The sequence below is a fragment of the Palaemon carinicauda genome, chromosome 7, assembly GCF_036898095.1.
Source record: "Palaemon carinicauda isolate YSFRI2023 chromosome 7, ASM3689809v2, whole genome shotgun sequence".
Taxonomy (NCBI): domain Eukaryota; kingdom Metazoa; phylum Arthropoda; class Malacostraca; order Decapoda; family Palaemonidae; genus Palaemon; species Palaemon carinicauda.
In genome coordinates this window covers 40762723-40779566 of record NC_090731.1, presented here as the reverse complement: position 1 = coordinate 40779566, position 16844 = coordinate 40762723, and the positions used below count along the sequence as shown (strand labels likewise).

Genomic DNA, 16844 nt, shown 5'->3' with positions numbered 1-16844 from the left:
GGACAACCCAAAAACAATAAAAACATTTCAAGAGAAAGATTAAAAAGGTTATGGAATTAGGGAATTGTAGTGGTTGAGCCCTCACCCACTACTGCACTCGTTGCTACGAATGGTCCCAGAGTGTAGCAGTTCTCGTAAAGAGACTGGACATCTTTAAGATAAAAAGACGCGAACACTGACTTGCTTTTCCAATAGGTTGCGTCGATTATACTTCGCAGAGATCTATTTTGTTTAAAGGCCACGGAAGTTGCGACAGCTCTAACTTCGTGTGTCCTTACCTTCAGCAAAGCTTGGTCTTCCTCATTCAGATGGGAATGAGCTTCTCGTATTAACAGTCTGATAAAATAGGATAAAGCATTCTTTGACATAGGCAAAGATGGTTTCTTAACTGAACACCATAAAGCTTCAAACGGGCCTCGTAAAGGTTTAGTTCGTTTTAAATAGAACAGAGCTCTTACAGGGCATAAGACTCTTTCTAGTTCATTTCCAACCATACGATAAGCTTGGAATATCGAACGATTTTGGCCAAGGTCGAGAAGGCAGCTCGTTTTTGGCTAGAAAACCAAGTTGTAGAGAACATGTAGCCGTTTCGGATGAGAATCCGATGTTCTTGCTGAAGGCATGAATCTCACCGACTCTTTTTGCTGTGGCTAAGCATACCAGGAAAAGTCTTTAAGGTGAGATCTTTCAGGGAGGCTGATTGTAGCGGCTCGAACCTGTCTGACATAAGGAATCTTAGTACCACGTCTAAATTCCAACCAGGTGTAACCAAACGACGCTCCTTCGTGGTCTCAAAAGACTTAAGGAGGTCCTGTAGATCTTTATTGTTGGAATGATCTAAGCCTCTGTGACGGAAGACTGATTCCAACATGCTTCTGTAACCCTTGATAGTGGGAGCTGAAAGAGACCGTTCTTTCCTCAGATATAAGAGGAAGTCAGCTATTTGAGTTACAGAGGTACTGGTCGAGGATACGGATACTGACTAGCACCAGTTTCGGAAGATTTCCCACTTCGATTGGTAGACTCTAAGGGTGGATGTTCTCCTTGCTCTAGCAATCGCTCTGGCTGCCTCCTTCGAAAAGCCTCTAGCTCTCGAGAGTCTTTCGATAGTCTGAAGGCAGTCAGACGAAGAGCGTGGAGGCCTTGGTGTACCTTCTTTACGTGTGGCTGACGTAGAAGGTCCACCCTTAGGGGAAGTGTTCTGGGAACGTCTACTAGCCATCGAAGTACCTCGGTGAACCATTCTTTTCGCGGGCCAGAGGGGAGCAACTAGCGTCAACCTTGTCCCTTCGTGAGAGGCGAACTTCTGCAGTACCTTGTTGACAATCTTGAACGGAGGGAATGCATATAGATCTAGATGTGACCAATCTAGGAGAAAGGCATCTATATGAACTGCTGCTGGGTCCGGGATTGGAGAGCAAAATATTGGGAGCCTCTTGGTCATCGAGGTTGCGAAGAGATCTATGGTTGGCTGGCCCCAGGTGGCCCAAAGTCTCTTGCATACATCCTTGTGGAGGGTCCATTCTGTTGGAATTATTTGTCCCTTCCGACTGAGACAATCTGCCATGACATTCAAGTTGCCTTGGATGAACCTCGTTACTAGTGATATGTTTAGACCTTTTGACCAGGTGAGGAGGTCCCTTGCGATCTCGTACAACGTCAGAGAGTAGGTCCCTCCTTGCTTGGAGATGTACGCCAAAGCCGTGGTGTTGTCCGAGTTCACCTCCACCACTTTGCCTTGAAGGAGAGACCTGAAGCTTTTCCAGGTCAGACGTACTGCCAGTAGCTCCTTGCAGTTGAAATGCATTGTCCTTTGACTCGAGTTCCATATCCCCGAACATTCCCGACCGTCTAATGTCGCACCCCAGCCTACGTCCGATGCGTCCGAGAAGAGAACGTGGTTGGGAGTCTGAACAGCCAGGGGAAGACCCTCTCTTAGGTTGATATTGTCCTTTCACCAAGTCAGACAAGACTTTATCTTTTCGGAAACCGGGATCGAGACCGCTTCTAGCGTCTTGTCCTTTTTCCAGTGAAAAGCTAGATGGTATTGAAGAGGACGGAGGTGTAGTCTTCCTAGTGACACAAATTGATCCACGGATGACAATGTCCCTACCAGACTCATCCACAGCCTGACTGAGCAGCGTTCCTTCTTCAGCATCTTCTGGATGGATAGCAGGGCTGGGGGCTGATCGTCTTGTTGTTCAGCAACGTCCTCATCAGAGGGTTCCTCATCCGAAACTGATGAGGAAACGGCAACGGAGTGGGCAACGTCTGACTCGCTGAATCCGGTCGCACTTGTGGATGCGTGACGGAGCCGGACGCAATATCATGGAACTGCTGCACAGTCTGTGAACTGTCAACAACCATGGGTGCGCGAGGAAGCACAGCGTCAACCCGAGACTGTCTAGACCGTCTGGGTTGTGCAGTCAACACCCTACCGGGTTGCTAAGGTTGACGCACTGCGTCAAAACAAGTCACCTCTGCTGGTTGTTGAACGTCCTGAACGTCAAAAACCACCTCCGAGCGTCGCTTAATGTCAACGTGCGGCTGGCAACCCACACTGGGTCGCATCGGTGGAGTAACCACCTCAACTGGCAGACGCGAGTAGGTTACCTCAGCGTCAACAGGGCGCACAACCGACCGGTTGGAAGGTTGTTGGCCAGAAGGTTCTTCTCCGCATTTAAGTCCTCTATCAAGGACGCAAGCTTGGACTGCATGTCTTGCAGCAAAGCACATTTAGGGTCTACGGGAGCAGGTGTGGCAACAGACGGGGTTAGCGACTGAGGCGGAACCGTTTACCATCCCTGAAAGCCTTGTTATGCGTGACATAATAGTACAGCAAAACTTCAAAGGCTCGACAACAGCTGTGAAGTTGACCTGTAAACAACTTGGAGCGTCTCCTGGCTAGGCGCCAGGGAGAGTCTACCAGAATTGAGAAGTCTATCTGGGCAGAGGCATGAACTCCCAAGCCGAGAACTTATCTCGTGTCATATCAGACTCTCGCTCTATAAACCAGTTTAAAAGAAGGGAAAGCAAAGGCTGTATCCCCCAAACTCCTCCTGGTGAAAAACCAGTCGCCTAGCCAACGTAACGCTCTCTAGGAGAGCGAGAGAGCACTAGCTTAAAAACAACGGCCTTTAAGTAGCTAGGCCTAGTGTAAGCTCTGACGTTTAGGCGAACGAGGAGCAGCAGTTACAAAAAGATCCGGACGAAGATCCTTAAAAAATTATCATGATTTAATTAAAGTCCATAGGAGGCTAAGCAGCTTTAGGCTCCTCTCCATCTGACAGAGTCCTCAAGGGAATATCAGTAGGAGGGAGAACAGCAACTTCCTCATCTACAGGAACCTTGTCCGATAAAAGCCGAGTCTCTCACTGGAGCATTAGTAGCGGACCAGAACGCAACGTCATGTAACTGCTTGACAGTCTGTGAACTGTCAACCACAACAGGTGCGTGAGGACGCACAGCGTCCACTCGAGACTGCTTTGACTGCCTAGACTGAGCAGTCAAAACAACTCTAGAATGCGGAGGTTGACGCACAGCGTCAAAACAAGTCAACTCCGATTGTTAGTGAACGTCTTGAACGTCAACAGGAGCATCAGCCAGTGGCCTAACGTCCAAATGCGGCTGAAAAACCACCCGAGACCGCATCGAGTGTGGTTCTAACAACCTGACTGACGTGACTAAGCTACGCCAACGTCAACAGTAAGCACAAAGGAACGTTAGGTTGGCTGAAAGCCAGGATATCGATGAGATAAACGGCTAGACTCAACGGACTAATCGGCAGAATAGTCTTCCATAAGGGAGGCAAGCATATACTGCATGTTTTGCCATACAACCCCTTAAGGATCAACGGAAATGGTTGTGGTAATAGACGAGGGTAACGTCTGTGACCGCAACACTTTGCCTACAAAAAAAGACTCTCGGAGTCTGTGTTACGCTTTTGTTAGGCGGCGAGCAGTTATCCGATGACTGCATAGGGTCAGAGCTGTCCTCATGGCTGTAACCAGGACGCTGGACCTGTCCTGAAAGGACTGACTTTCGCTTAAGGGCTCCGAAACCTTGTGACAGGTTTCTTATGCGAAAAGCCTACGGATGGCGAGGAGAAACAACGTCTCTCTCGTCTTATGGTAGGGGAGATCTTGGTAAGATACACCCGATACCATAGAGGGAAAACGTCTGTTCGTTGGTCAAGGCCTCTCGAACCCATAAGTCGTTTGACATTACTTCTCCCCTGGGCTTGGGAGCTTGTAAGAGGTCCCGGACTAGGTGAACGACAGGCACGAACAGACGAACCCTCGGACGCAACACTGTAACACTTTGCGCCTCGGACGCAACACTGTAACACTTTGCGCATATCACTTTATCACTTCGATTTCTGTTTTGCACTTATTTCTACCTGAAACACGCAATTCTACCCTTCATTAAAAGGTAGTAATTGCGAAATTAGTCGTACAATGCAAGCTCATAATACCAGCAAAAAACAGAAAACATATTTTAAGATAAAAAGAAAAATCAGTGGCTGGGAAAGAGACTAAACACTAGTTCATATAACTACGTTTTCAATCTCTCACCGCACATAGCCTGGGGACGAGAATAAAAACCTAAAAACGTTTTATCCTTCCTCCCCGTACAGCGACTAGGGACGTGAGTAACACGAGAACAACGTTACCCGCTTGAACGGAACGTTTTCTCTCCTCTCTCTCCCTCCGTCTCTATCTCTCTCTCTCTTGATTTCGCACCTAAGAGAAGAGCCCAATTATATATCGTCAAAAAAAACATGTTATTTGACTAAAGGAAAAAACTGAAAGGTTTTTCAAATAAAAAGTTCCTTTAAATTAGAATTTAAAACATTTAAGCTAAGAAAGAATGAACAAAACGTCAGAATCGATTTACTCTTACTGCAAAGTGAAACCGTGATACACTCTCTCTCTATCGTAACGATAGAGCGCATGTTGAACGTCCTGAAAGTCAACAACTGCGTAGCATAAATAAACTAAACGTTAGTTCATCTTTGAAAACAGTACGAAGACTATCAAAGAAATTCTTTCATAAAAAATTACATTTAAAAAGTTTTAAATCCTTAGCTCTTTAAAAGCTAAAGACGATATAAAGGGCTCAACGTTGATTAACTTCGGTTTCCAAGTTAGGACCGCCTACTCTCAGGAAAGGTCTATATAAACAAAGCATTAAAATTTATTTTTATATGTTTATAAAAAATGGAAAGTTAATCGAAGAGGCCTAATAAAGGCGGAGAGATATAAAATATATATAGGAAAATCTATACAGTGAACCCTCGCTACTTCGCGGTTCGACCATCGCGGATTCACCACTTCGCGGATTTTTTTCATAACCCATGTCTATACATATATTGCGGATTTTCCGGAAATATCGAAAATACCGCGATGTGACCGATGGTGCGAGATTGGAGAAAGTAAGGAAAATTGAATCATGATTGATTTTCAATATAAATGAAACTTTGAGGAGCAACAAAGATATCATTTGTTAGAGAGATAGAGAGAGGTAAGGAATGGGAGGAAGTGAAAAGTAGCCCACAGAGAGAGAGAGAGAGAGGTAGAGAGAGAGAGAGAGAGAGAGGTAGAGAGAGAGAGAGAGAGAGAGAGAGAGAGAGAGAGAGAGAGAGAGAGAGAGATAGAGGGGGATTTAAATGTAATAAACAAAACAATTTGATAGGTTATAACACATTGGTGCTTATGTAATATCAACTGTATACTGTAGACGGTTTGAATAAGTTAAGAAATGGTATAAATGATACTTTGTTAGTGTATTCGTACACACTCAAGAGCGGCAGCTAGATGACAGCTGATCTAATCACAGCCAAAAGTAAAAAAAAAAAAAAAAGTCAACAATACTCGATTTTTAAAACACACCCGAAATTTAAAAACAAAAGTACACGCTTTCTTAATGTGCAATTAACTATTTAAAGAGTGGCAATTTTCTAGAATAAAATGATATTTCCCAAAAAATAGTGGTTTGCTGATGAAATCGGATGCCCTATTTTTGGCTATGATTGAAATGGATGTAGACTCGGCCTAATTATTTCATTTCGTATTTAATTGACACTAAGAAAACTAATTTTAGTTTCTTCATCTAAATGTAAGTATTGTAAAACACGAAGAGAGAGAGAGAGAGAGAGAGAGAGAGAGAGAGAGAGAGAGAGAGAGAGAGAGAGAGAGAGAGAGAGAGAATGAATCAGCTGTTGTAATCAAATGGCGTGTTTTTGTTTCGTGAGAATTTCATCGCCACGACTTTAACAACAACATACTGTACTGAACTTTACAGTATTATACAGACTACTGTAATATGATAAAGTAAAATATTTGTAATCTATTTTATATGAAATGGGGCTATTTTTGTTTTGTTTAAAATTTACATTTACGTATGTAAAACAACTCTCGCTCTCTCTCTCTCTCTCTCTCTCTCTCTCTCTCTCTCTCCTCTCTCTCTCTCTCTCTCTCTCTCTCTCTCTCTCTCTCTCTCTCTCTCTCTCGTAGATTGTTTTCCTGCTTTGCTACGTATGTATGATTTTATATAGATACGGTAAATAATATTTGTAATAACATATTTTATAAAAGCTTTTACTGTAATATCATTATTTATCACTTTCATCATGTGGGTTAAATTCCTTAGTTTGTTTACTGAGCGTACTTTATGACGCCGTCGTTTCAGGCGGCGTCATAAAGAAAAAAATTTCATTTGGAAGTCCTAAGAAAAATTAAGTAAAACATTAGTAATAACCAAATCAACATACTGTACTGAATAATCAATATAATTGATGCAAAAACTAACCTATAAACAGATGTGTAAATGCGTTTGTTTCTTCATTAGGATCAGAGATAAACGTAAACAAAACATTGGTTGCCATTTTTTATCGTGCTTTTTGGCGTGTTTAGGAAACGCATGATATAAAGTCGCCTTTAATATTTGTGCCTGTTTTAGTTTAGGGTACTGTATTACATGCATTAAGTGTTCTGTACATTAAAGGGTAGTTTGTTAACAGTACTACGTACAAGGGAAGGTTTTAAAGGCTGAATATACATGTTAAATAAATAGGTAAATATGGTGTTACTACTTCGCGGATTTTCACCTATCGCGGCCGCGTCTGGAACCTATCTACCGCGATAAACGAGGGTTCACTGTAACGTGATAAGATAATTACTAAAAGCCTAAACACACTTCCGTCTAAGGGAAGGGTCGGCCATTTAAAAGTGAAATTAAGTCCATACTCTCTTTGTCACCATAATTAAATCTATCCAAAACGAGTTCAAGATTTAAGATGAAGATAAAACACCTGCATAGCGAAAGCTCAAAACTAGAATAGTGTACTTCACCAAATAGTTGTGAAAACAAATCCAGTTAGCAACAGCGAATTAGTAGGTCTTGCCGGTAGCCCGACAGAGAGAAAATTGAGTTCTTTGTTTACAATGAGTAATGGGTATCTGAACGACAGATGGCGCTGTTGAGTACACCCCCTGTGTAGCGATCGCTGGCGAATTTTTACGTAGAGTTTTTCTGTCGAGCAACAGAGTTGCAGCTATTATAATCACCGGCTAAGTTAAATATTGAAAAAACAACATTAAAACATTTCAAGAGACAGATTAAAAGGATATGGAATTAGGGAATTGTAGTGGTTGAGCCCTCATCCACTACTGAACTCGCTGCTACGAATGGTCCCAGTGTGTAGCAGTTCTCGTAAAGAGACTGGACATCTTTCAAGTAAAATGACGCGAACACTGACTTGCTTCTCCAATAGGTTGCGTCCATGATACTTTGCAGAGATCTATTTTGCTTAAAGGCCACGAAAGTTGCTACAGCTCTAATTTCGTGCGTCTTAACCTTAAGCAAAGTTCGGTCTTCCTCACTCAAGTGTGAATGAGCTTCTCGTATTAACAATCTGATAAAATATGACAAAGCATTCTTTGACATAGGCAAGGATGGTTTCTTAACCGAACACCATAACGCTTCAGATTGGCCTCGTAAAGGTTTAGTACGAGCTAAGTAGAACTTAAGAGCTCTAACAGGGCATAAGACTCTTTCTAGTTCATTGCCTACGATCTCCGATAAGCTAGGAATATCGAAAGATTTAGGCCAAGGACGAGAAGGTAGCTCATTTTTGGCAGAGAACAAGTAGCTTTTTCTGACGAAAACCCGATGTTCTTGCTGAAGGCATGAAGCTCACTGACTCTTTTAGCAGAGGCTAAGCATACCAGGAAAAGAGTCTTTAAGGTGAGATCTTTCAGGGAGGCTGACTGTAACGGCTCAAACCTGTCTGACATGAGGAATCTTAGGACCACGTCTAAATTCCACCCAGGAGTAGCCAAACGACGCTCCTTAGTGGTCTCGAAAGACTTAAGGAGGTCTTGCAGATCTTTATTGTTGGAAAGATCTAAGCCTCTATGCCGGAAGACCGAGGCCAACATGCTTCTGTAGCCCTTGATAGTGGGAGCTGAAAGGGATTGTCCTTTTCTCAGGTATAAGAGAAAATCAGCTATTTGGGCTACAGAGGTACTGGTCAAGGATACGGAAACTGACTTGCACCAGTCTCGGAAGACTTCTCACTTCGATTGGTAGACTCTAATGGTAGACGCTCTCCTTGCTCTAGCAATCGCACTGGCTGCCTCCTTCGAAAAGCCTCTAGCTCTCGAGAGTCTTTCGATAGTCTGAAGGCAGTCAGACGAAGAGCGTGGAGGCTTTGGTGTACCTTCTTTACGTGTGGCTGACGTAGAAGGTCTACTCTTAGAGGAAGACTTCTGGGAACGTCTACTAACCATCGAAGTACCTCGGTGAACCATTCTCTCTTGTCCCTTCGTGAGAGGCGAATTTCTGCAGTACCTTGTTGACAATCTTGAATGGTGGGAATGCGTAAAGATCCAGATGTGACCAATCTAGGAGGAAGGCATCTATATGTATTGCTGCTGGGTCCGGGACTGGAGAGCAATAGATTGGAAGCCTCTTGGTCAGTGAGGTTGCAAAGAGATCTATGGTGGGTTGACCCCAAGTCGCCCAAAGTCTCTTGCACACATCCTTGTGGAGGGTCCATTCGGTTGGAATTACTTGACCTTTCCGACTGAGACAATCTGCTAGGACGTTCAAGTCGCCCTGGATGAACCTCGTTACTAGGGAGATGCCTCGATCTTTTGACCAGATGAGCAGGTCCCTTGCGATCTCGTACAACGTCAGTGAGTGGGTACCTCCCTGTTTGGAAATGTACGCCAAGGCCGTGGTGTTGTCCGAGTTTACCTCCACCACTTTGCCTCGAAGGAGATTCTTGAAGCTTATCAAGGCCAGATGAACCACCAAAAGCTCCTTGCTGTTGATATGCATGCTCCTCTGACTCGAGTTCCATAAACCTGAGCATTCCCGAACGTCCAGCGTCGCGCCCCAGCCCAAGTCCGATGCGTCCGAGAAGAGAACGTGGTTGGGTATCTGAACTGCCAGGTGAAGACCCTCTCGTAGGCTGATATTGTCCTTCCACCAAGTCAGACAAGACTTTATCTTTTCGGAAATCGGGATTGAGACCGCCTCTAGCGTCTTGTCCTTTTTCCAGTGAAAAGCCAGATGGAACTGAAGAGGACGGAGGTGTAGCCTTCCTAGCGAGACAAATTGCTCCAAGGATGACAGCGTCCCTACCAGACTCATCCACAGCCTGACTGAGCAGCGTTCTTTCTTCAGCATCTTCTGGATGGAGAGCAGGGCTTGATCTATTCTGGGGGCCGCCGGAAAAGCCCGAAAAACTTGACTGTGAATCTCCATCCCTAAATACAGAATAGTTTGGGATGGGACCAGCTGTGACTTTTCCAAGTTGACTAGGAGTCCCAATTCCTTGGTCAGATCTAGAGTCCAATTGAGATCCTTCAGACAGCGACGACTGGAAGAGGCCCTGAGAAGCCAGTTGTCCAAATAAAGGGAGGCTCGGATGTCCGATAAGTGGAGGAATTTTGCCACATTCCTCATAAGCCTCGTAAACACGAGAGGAGCTGTGCTTAGGCCAAAGCACAGGGCCTGAAACTGGTACACCACATCTTCAAAGACGAATCTCAGAAAGGGTTGGGAGTCTGAGTGAATGGGGATGTGGAAGTAGGCGTCCCTTAGGTCTAGAGAGACCATCCAGTCTTCCTTTCTGACCGCTGCTAGGACTGACTTTGTGGTCTCCATGGTGAACTTCGTCTTTGTGACAAAGACATTCAGAGCACTGACGTCTAGCACCGGTCTCCAACCTCCTGTCTTCTTTGATACTAGGAAGAGACGGTTGTAAAACCCCGGTGATTGAAGGTCCGAGACTTTGACCACCGTTCCCTTCTCTAGCAAAAGAGACACTTCCAGTTTCAGGGCTTGTCTCTTTTCTTCCTCTCTGTACCTGGGAGAGAGATCGATGGGGGACGTCGCTAGAGGGGGTTTGCGTACAAAAGGGATTTTGTACCCCTCTCTGAGCAACCTCACAGATTGTTGATCTGCGCCTCTCTTCTCCCAGGCTTGCCAGAAGTTCTAGAGTCTGGCACCTACTGCTGTCTGAAGTTGCGGGCAGTCAGACTCTGCCCTTAGAGGAATTGGATCCTTTTCTCTTCCATCTCTTCCCTTCGGCACGAGCACCTCCCCTGCTGGAGGCTCTGCCACGAAAGGGCGGGATAAACCGAGACGCTGGAGTGTCTAGCCTAGGTCTAGCAGACAATGCAGGCAAAGGGGGAGCTTTGCGAGCCGAGGACGCAACTAGATCGTGGGTGTCCTTCTGCACTAAAGACAAGGCAATTTCCTTAACCAAGACTTCAGGAAACAGGCACTTGGACAAGGGCGCAAAGAGTAGCTCAGATCTTTGGCACGGCGTCACTCCAGCAGACAGGAAAGAACATAGAGACTCTCGTTTCTTCAGGACTCCGGACGTGAATGAAGCGGCAAGTTCGTTGGACCCATCACGGACGGCCTTGTCCATGCAGGACATAATGAGTATGGAAACATCCTTATCAGCAGAAGAGATTTTCCTACTCAGGGCTCCTAAACACCAGTCTAGGAAGTTAAAGACTTCGAACGCCCTAAATATACCTTTAAGAAGGTGGTCCAGGTCCGAGGGTGACCAACAAATCTTCGAGCGTCTCATGGCAAGGCGGCGGGGAGAGTCTACAAGACTTGAGAAGTCACCCTGGGCAGAGGCAGGAACTCCCAAGCCGAGAACTTCTCCCGTGGCATACCAGACGCTCGATCTAGACGAGAGTTTAGATGGAGGGAAGGCAAATGCTGTCTTCCCTAAACTCCTCTTGGTCTCTAACCAATCGCCCAACAGCCGTAAAGCTCTCTTGGATGAGCGAGAGAGAACGAGTTTAGTAAAGGCAGGCATGGTAGTGGGAACGCCTAAGACAAACTCTGACGGCGGCGAACGAGGAGCCACAGAAATAAAGTGGTCAGGGAACAACTCCTTAAACACAGCCATGACTTTTCTAAAGTCCAAGGATGGTTGAACTGCTTTAGGCTCATCAAGTTCTGAAGGTTGATCCTCAGGATGTGGTTCAGCAACGTCCTCATCTGACAGTTCCTCATCCGATAACTGATGAGAAAACGGCAAAGGTGAGGGCAACGTTTGATTCGCAGAGTCCGGTCGCACTGGTGCATACGTGACGGAGCGTCCTGAAGAGTCTGAGAACTGTCAACAACCACAGGTGCGCGAGGACGCACAGCGTCCACCCGAGACTGTTTAGACCGTCTGGGTTGTGCAGTCAACACCATACCGGGTTGCGGAGGTTGACGCACCGCGTCAAAACAAGTCAACTCTGATGGTTGATGAACGTCCTGAATGTCACCAATCACATCAGTGCGTTGCCTAACGTCAACGTGCGGCTGAAAATCCACACTGGGTCGCAACGGTGGAGGTACTACCCCAACTGGTTGACGCGAGAAAGCTACCTCAACGTCAACAGGACGCACAACAGACCGCTTGGATGGTTGAAGGCCAGTAGGTTCAACGGCAACCTTCTCCGCATTGTAGTCCTCCATCAAGGACGCAAGCTTGGACTGCATGTCTTGCAGTAACACCCATTTAGGGTCTACGGACGCAGGTGCGGTAACAGACGGGGTGAGCGACTGAGACGGCACAACTCTGCCTCTCTTAGGCGGCGAGCAGTCATCAGATGACGGCAACGGGTCCGAACTGTCCCAGTGGCTACAACCGGGACGTTGGACTTGTCCTGAAGGGACCGACTTACGTTTCAAAGGTCTGGAGACCTTGGTCCAAGGTTTCTTACGAGAAACACCTTCGGACGACGAGGTAAAAATGGGCTCTCTCGTCTTACGTTGGTAGGGGCTATCTTGGAGAGATACGCCTGATACCATAGAGGGAACGTCTGTTCGCTGATCAAGGCCTCTCGAACCCATGAGTCGTACGACATTGCTTCTCCCCTGGGCTTGGGAGCTTGCAAGAGGTCCCGGACTAGGTGGACGACAGGCACGAACAGACAAACCCTCGAGCGCAACACTGTTCACAACACTTTGAGAAACACTAGGCACTTTAACACTTTCCGCCGTGGCACTTTGGCACTTTAGTTCCTTTACGTCCGCCATCAGTTGATTGCGGTCACTTGCTAAGGCCTCAACTCTCTCCCCCAAGGTATGAATAGCACGCATCATGTCTTGCATCGACGGTTCCTGAGTGCTAGGAGGGGGGTTAGGAACAACCACTACAGGGGAAGGATTAGGTTCAGGGGCATGTGGAGAGGAAAAATCTACCGACCTAGAAGAACTTCTCCTTACCCTATCTCTCTCTAATCTGCGTGTATATTTCTCAAATTCGATAAAATCGAATTCCGAAAGGCCCACACATTCCTCACACCGATCTTCCAATTGACAGGTTTTACCCCGACAATTGGAACAAACAGTGTGAGGGTCGAGAGAAGCCTTTGGAAGACGCCTATGACAGTCCCTAGCATTACATTTTCTGAACTTGGGAACTTGTGAAAGGTCAGCCATTTTGAATTAGTCAAGGGAAAATTCCAAAAAACGATCTAAGTCATCAACAATTAATCCGATCCAAAAAAGAGTGCAAGGATTTATTTGAAGAAAAACACCTGTACTGCGAAAGCTCAAACCAAATTAAAGTACTTCACCAAATATGATGGGAAAAAACTCCAGGTTCAACAGCGAGTAAAGTACGTCTTGTCGACACGTCGACAGAGAAGAAATTGAGTCTTTGTTTACATCGAGAGTGGTATCTGGCCGACAGTTGGCGCTGGTGGGCACACCCGCAACCTGTATAGCGATCGCTGGCGAGTTTTTACTGTATGTGTCTGTCGAGCAACAGAGTTGCAGCTATTATATATTCACCGGCTAAGTTAAATATTTAAAAACTTGAGGTTTAGCGCGAGCAAGGAATCAATGTTTATCGCGAGAGCGACAGAGAAGAACTGGAGATTTTGGGAATAATATTAGTATCCTGCCAAGTGGTGGCGCTAGTGTACACCCAGCAACCTAACACGGTGATCGCCCGCGAGTTTTGAAAATGTCGGACCGTCAGAGACGTTAGCTATATGTATATCCCCCGGCTAAGTTAAATATTTAAAAAGGTAAAGTCATGGCTTGTAGGTTGGGCTAGGTGGTGTTCTATGCGCGAGGGAGGTCCTGCGCATCATTGTACAAAGCTTCGCGGAGCCTTTGCATATCAGCGTCCAGTTCCTCACGTCTTCATTAAAAATGGACATCAACTAACCTAAACTTTCCGCCTAACCTAACCTACAAGCCAAGTCCTTACCTACTTACATAACGAGGGGGGAGGGGGGGGGGGGGTAACGGCGCCTGCGACCCCCCTTACACTGCCGTATTCTAAGTTAAACATAATAATACACACAGGTGGCCACTACCACACATACACCCCACCTTTGCATTTTCTATTTATAGCACATATGTTCTTATATTTGAATGTTTTTATATTGATTCTTCTCTACTGGATTTACTGAGGTTCAAAGGATGTGTGTCCGCCATTCTAAACTTGTTACCAAGTTTGTAAGGGGAATTGGTAATATTATATATCATTAATGATAAATGTCATTTCAAGGTCCACAAGATACCATGTTTAAAACAGTAAATTTGCTATTATTTCTTGTTAGTGGATCTGGAAAATAAATTATTTCAAGCTGTGTCTTAACCAGTTCTTGTTTGACGTTATTAATCATATGCCAAGTAGTGTTGAACCATTGTAAAAACTGCATTATAGATACAGTGGCATTGATACAAAATAATGGGGTCGAGTGACAGCCTATTGTATCCAAGACCTCTCAATGTAATCATCTAGGCATACAAAAGGCTTACTCCACTTGCTGCATACTTTCAAGTATCGTGAATCTTAACCTAACTTTTGACATTTACAATGGTCAGAAAATGTTTGGTTGAATTTAAAAGACTGAAGTTGAATCAAAGCAATGAGGATACCGTAGAGATTGTGAGAGAAATCAATAGTGTGGTGTATAAATAGCAATATGAACTTCCCAAACACACGACATAAATTGTACTTACACAGTTTCGGCTTCTTGAATAAAGGGGATTATTCAATTCATAACCTTTCCCCAATTGTCAGTTTGTAAACAACCTGACAATAACACATGTTTATAAGTTTAGAAACTTTTTATAGCCTTGTAAACAATTCCACATACATACAGAGTTCAGTATGGTATTATTTATTTAGATTCCTTATTATGTTAAAAAGCGATGCTCTTTTGTTTATTGACAGAGCCACAATGACGCTTATCTTTTCATTGGACCAATCAGCCTTCGCCGTGTACTTTTAGCCTTTGCTGATGCAATTTACTAATGAAAATAGGTAGATAGGCATAAGACAGATAAGAAGAATGAACAAGGCAGAAATAAATTCAGAAACCAGAAAGTGGGATACTGAAAAGTGGAAAGAAGAAATAGAAAGTAAAGTGACCTTAGAAATATATAGAACGTGAGAGAAAGAAATTAAAGAAGAGTTACTTTATGATAATACATTTGTTTCAATTATATTTTTAGAGCAAAAACTAATACGTTAGAAGTAAATATTGTAAATAGACACAATGGGGGGAATGTAAACTATAATTTTGGTGAAAATGATGAGGAAGATTTGATACATTTTTGTTGTTGTTGTTTTGCTAGGAATATAGAAAAGAGAGGAATGAAGTAATTGAGCTACATCAACCATACGAGGAAGATCTAAAGAAAATAGTAGGACTATTTTTATTTAGTGAAACAAATATAGTAAATAAAAAAGAAGTATTAAACCTGATGTGGAAGAAAAGACAAAACAGTATATGGAGATAAACTTTGGAGGCGCCGTTACAAAGGCTACGATGGCTCAAACCCCCCCCCCCCCCCCCCCGAACCTGAACCTGAACCTGATGCAATTTAGTAATGAAAAATACCATTTTTCATTTAGAACCAACAATAACAACACCGATTATTGTTGTTAAAGAAAGGGGTTTTACTAGCCCAATGAGTCAAGCTTGACTCTCACAGGGATGGCCCGAAATAAAATCGGGATATAAAGAAGTATAAGTGTGGCGAAATTTCACAGGTTTATACAAAATAGCCCGATAGACTGGGCTGAATCACAAGGTCTTGTGGACAAACTTCACAAAACCCTCGGGGAAGTAAATAAAATATGGTTATATTTTAACAAATTTTATTACAAAAATAATAATCTAATACGAGAAACATGAAAAATGAACCTTTACTTGACATACAAGAACACGTGCGACCAAAAATAAACTATGTCCGCATCAGACTCAAGATTTTAGCAAAATTAATTGAAAATTTATAAGGTTATCTCGATAAACCTCTTACCGAGACCTTTAGAGTTACTTTACACAATAACACTGATCCCCTGGCACAAGGATCGACAAAATATTTATAGATACAAACTTTACAACAACTCTAACAAGACCTACACGGAAACCGACCTGGGTACACTAGGGGTGGGGAGAGAGAACAATTAGATAGGACTTACTGTGATTGGGGACGTCGGATCAAAGAGACAGAGCAAGCCTTGCAACCTCCGACGTCACTTTTTTGGCGCGATTTGTCCTGACCCTAAATTTCTAGATTGGATTCTTTTATCATGTTACAATAGAATGACGTTATTTTTCTTAATCTTAAATTACTAGTAATTGATTTCATTAGTCTCAGCGCCTCCCCTACCAGGCGGTTTCTCTTTTTGGTTCTAAACATTCTCGTCTTGAACGACATTCATTCGCCCGCGAGTCCTCTCTTCTCCCTCCAATTTGACGTAGTCGTAGGCGGAGTCAAATGGCGGGAATTTCGATTGATCAGGTCGAAATTCCCGACATCCTCCACGCCCCAAAATAAGGAGCGATGAAACGTCGGTCAATTGGATGGAGCTGGACTCGGGGTGGGGGGAGTGACTTACTCCTAGACTCTGTTAGGCTCGCTGCGTAGCGCTCCGTAACAACTCGAACAGAGTACGCACAATATACAACACAGTAATGTTACCCCGGGGTAATAAACACAATCAATAATATACATAGTCATACAACAGTTCAAATTAGGCAATGGGCCTAGCAATTCTAATGCACTCGTGTATAATACACATAAGGAACAGCAGAAATCAGTGATAATGTACACACACATTTTACAAAATTCAAAGGGCAAGCAATTAGGCAATGGGCCTAAAACAAACAGAAAATGGCAATGGAAATGCACACAATTCAAATGCAAAGGCAATTAGGCAATGGGCCTAAAATAATCAGAAATGGCAGAGATGCATACATAACAATTTAAGTGCAAAGGCAATCAGGCAATGGGCCTAAGACAATTCAGAAAATGGCAGAAATGCATACATAACAATTCAAGTT

At 44.2% G+C, this 16844-nt stretch overlaps 1 protein-coding gene across 2 annotated transcripts in view; it reads right to left on the bottom strand.

Annotated features, from left to right (window-relative positions):
• Uggt (UDP-glucose-glycoprotein glucosyltransferase) overlaps window positions 1–14660 on the bottom strand; it is a 255375-nt gene extending 240715 nt beyond the window's left edge. For both annotated transcript variants that reach the window (XM_068376676.1, XM_068376677.1), the window contains exon 1: window positions 14512–14660. The gene's annotated coding sequence lies outside the window, so the exon portion shown is untranslated. The remainder of the gene's footprint in view (window positions 1–14511) is intronic.
• Window positions 14661–16844: the final 2184 nt, after the last annotated feature.